General features: G+C 53.7%; 1 long non-coding RNA gene across 1 annotated transcript; it reads right to left on the bottom strand.

Annotated features, from left to right (window-relative positions):
* Positions 1-461: 461 nt before the first annotated feature.
* Positions 462-1,890, bottom strand: LOC128929708 (uncharacterized). The gene is made up of 3 exons (XR_008476699.1): positions 1,798-1,890; positions 1,464-1,698; positions 462-1,122 (listed from the first exon to the last, which is right to left on the bottom strand). It is a non-coding gene; the product is annotated as an uncharacterized LOC128929708 (long non-coding RNA).
* Positions 1,891-3,359: the final 1,469 nt, after the last annotated feature.

The following is a 3,359-nucleotide window of genomic DNA, read 5'->3' as shown; positions in this document are numbered from 1 at the left end:
TCCCAGTGGGGCCTGAGAAGGAGTTCATTCCCTTAATGTCCCTCAGCTCTAGTTATATCCACATGCCACCAGTTTCCCCTTCTCTGAGGTTGCCTAGGGGAAAAGGGGTATAGAGCTGTGGGAAGATGGCCATCCTTCCCTGCTGTGCTGCTGGGGCCAAGATGGGCCACACAGAAACTTACCCGAAGTCTTCTTTGGCAGAATCTAGGTCCCTGGGTTCTTACCCCACCAGCTGTGTGACCTGGGAAGCTTATTCTCTTCTCTGAGCCTCAGAGTCCCCTGGGATTTCACAGGATAACGACCTGCCTTGTCTGCAGCTTGGAGCTGTTGCAAAGATCCAGGTAAGCATTTCACACACAGCGAAGTGCTGTACAAACACGGGGCGTCATCACAATTTTATTGTAAGTGCCATTGTTTTCTTAAAGAAAGTTTAAGACGTAAAAGAACCTTATACTATATCTTGCAAAAAAATTTTTTTTGGCAGCAGAAAAAAAAATGGAGAAGGAGAGGTTAAAAAGAAAAAAAGGATTTGAGCCAACAGCTTCGACTTCCTTGTCAGCCAACTAGAGGAGAGAAGTGAGTAACAGGTTTGTTTCCAAGGGAGTCCGTCTGAGCCAAGAAGAGCTGTTGCCAACCCAGCCAGGGCCTGAGGCCAAGGCCTCATGGGGGGCCAGCTGCCTGTTCACCCTTCCAGACCTCATTTCTCCTACTGCATGTTAGACCAGGGTGCTGGTGTCAGGGTGCCAGAGGGCCTCGGGCCTGGCTCCTCCAGGCTAGATCTGCTTCTCTTCCCCCTCCACGGGAGAGCCTCGACGGAGGTTAGGAAGGAGAAAAATCGAACCTCTTGTTCGGCGTATGTTTCTGAGGCTTAACCAGAGTCTGTCCGGTCACTGCCCAGCTCTAAATTGGGGCTAGAAGGATGGTGGTGGGGACTAGGAGGAGACTGGGGAGGGCTGTGGAAGGGCTCAGAGCCTCTGGGGAGGACCTGGGAGGTTCGGATGGGAGCAGGAGAGGCTCCTTCTCTTGCTTTCTCTGCCTGGCTCTCCGACCAGGCGAATCTGTCCCCTTTCCTTGTTTCTTGCCTTTCTCAGCTGCCTCCCAGCCCAGGCTCCACAGCCGTCCCTGAAACACTGGCACAGTCCTTGGTACAGGCTCCCTTCCTCTCTTCCCCTCCTTGTCCTCCCCAGTGGGCCACCCAGGCGTGGGCTGGCTCTCAGGAGGCCGGCGTTCTCTGGGCTGCCTGAGAGCGATGCAGGGAGCCCTGCTGTCCTTGGCTGGCGCTTCCGTACCTTTCTCATGTTGCAGGGGTGGGAGGGGGGCGCGGGTGGGGATGGTGGCAGTGGCATGCTGCCAGGTTGGGAAGTCCTGAAAGCTGCCCAGAGCCCAGTTAGAAAGGAACAAGGGGGTAGACTTGGCCAGAACCCTTGCCGGGCAGCCACCATCAGCAGCCACTGAAACCTTACCTGGCCCAGCCTGCGGTGCTGACTGATGAATGGGAGACCAGCCAGGAAGGGGCTTCCTCCCATCAGATGCTCCGTGAGCACCAGCCAGTGGCTGTGACTGACCGTGTCATTCCTTTTCACCAAGTGTTAAAAGACAAACGAAGCTGGTGGAAAGACCTGGCTCCAGGACAGGAGGGCAGACGGCAGGCTGGGCGCGTTTCTTCCCTGGCCGGATGTGGCCCCTGCTCACCAATGCCTGGAGAGAAAAGGTCAGAGTCGGCCCTAGGGTCAGCCCCTCTAACCCCCTTATTTTACAGATTGGGAAACTGAGGCCTGGCAAGGGGAGCGGACCCACCCAGTGACATCATGCCTCTCAGCCCTGTGCTATTTCTCTCCATCTCTGCTGCCTCTCACTGAACCAAGCACTCCAGGCTGCCCAATGGATCAAAGCTTTGAAAATTAGCTGATTGGAGCCAGGGATGCACTTCTCAAAGAAAAAAACATATTTCATGATCAACTACACTGCCCACTTCCCAAGGATCTCCTCCTTTCCTGACACACCCTCCCTCCCTCTTTCTCTCTTTGTTTCTGAGTCTCTCTCTGTCACCTAGGCTGGAGTGCAGTGGCGCGATCTCAGCTCACTGCAGTCTCAGACCTCCTGAGTTCAAGGGATTCTCCTGCCTCAGCCTCCAGAGTAGCTGGGATTACAGGTGCCTGCCACCACACCTGGCTAATTTTTTTTTTGTATTTTTAGTAGAGACAGGGTTTCACCATGTTGGCCAGGCTAGTCTCTAACTCCTGACCTCAAGTGATCTGCCCACCTCAGCCTTCCAAAGTGCTGGGATTACAGGTGTGAACCACCCTGCCCAGTCAGACCTTTCTTTTCTAAGGCATGAGGAGTCAGGATGTGCATTTCTTCAAGAGGATTTTCTTGGATGGGCATTTCTTGGAAAGAATTTTCTTGTTCCAGTTAGTTTCCAGATGCTGAAATTTCAGGTAAAATAATACGGGGAAAGTTCTGGGCTATGGGTCAGTGTGTGAATGAGTGTGTGTGTGACCACACATGTGTGTGCTCAGACTCATTTGGGGTGGGAACCTTTTAGGTCAGAAAAGGACCTCATGGGCCTCTACATGGACAAGCTAGCTATTCTGGCTTCTCAGCCTCCTCCTCTCCACATAGCTGAATGAATATATTCTTCAGAACCTCTGTTTTCCTGGCAGCATCTCCAGTGGGGAGCAGAAAGAGGAGTGGAGTCAAGAAGACCTGGGGAGGGGTCTGAGAGGGTATTTGAAATGGGGGCTTCATGTGGTGGAAGGCAGAAGCAGAAAGACCATGGTGTTACTAATATTGCAGTTGCCAATGCCACCCCACAGGCCCCACCCCCACCCCGCCCCACCCCCACTTCACCGGCCCCCCCCATCCCACCAGCCCCAATCCCACCCCACCCCCACCCCACCCCTGTCACGCTTCTGTGGCCTTTGTTATTTTTTGTTTTTTTTTTGAGATAGAGTCTCACTGTCACCCAGGCTTGAGCACAATGGCACGGTCTTGGCCCACTGCAACCTCCACCTCCTGGGTTCATGCAATTCTCCTGCCTCAGCCTCCCAAGTAGCTGAGATTACAGGCTCCTGCCACCATGCCCAGCTAATTTTTGCATATTTAGTAGAGACAGGGTTTGACCATGTTGGCCAGGCTGGTCTCAAACTCCTGACCTCGTGATCCACCCACCTCAGCCTCCCAAAGTGTTGAGATTACAGGCATGAGCCACCGTGCCCAGCTGCTGTCATTTATCACTTATTCTACAACAGCCTCCAGAGTGGGGTCTGCACCGCAAGCCTTCCCCTTTCAGCCTCAGGCTCCCCGGGCTCCCATTGCTGGCGTGATCTTGGGACTAACAGATATTCCAGCCTTGTCTT

Source organism: Callithrix jacchus, chromosome 15 (genome assembly GCF_049354715.1).
Source record: "Callithrix jacchus isolate 240 chromosome 15, calJac240_pri, whole genome shotgun sequence".
NCBI classification, from domain to species: Eukaryota; Metazoa; Chordata; class Mammalia; order Primates; family Cebidae; genus Callithrix; species Callithrix jacchus.
The sequence above is the reverse complement of the archived record's forward strand: the minus strand, read 5'-3'. Positions and strand labels throughout refer to the sequence as shown.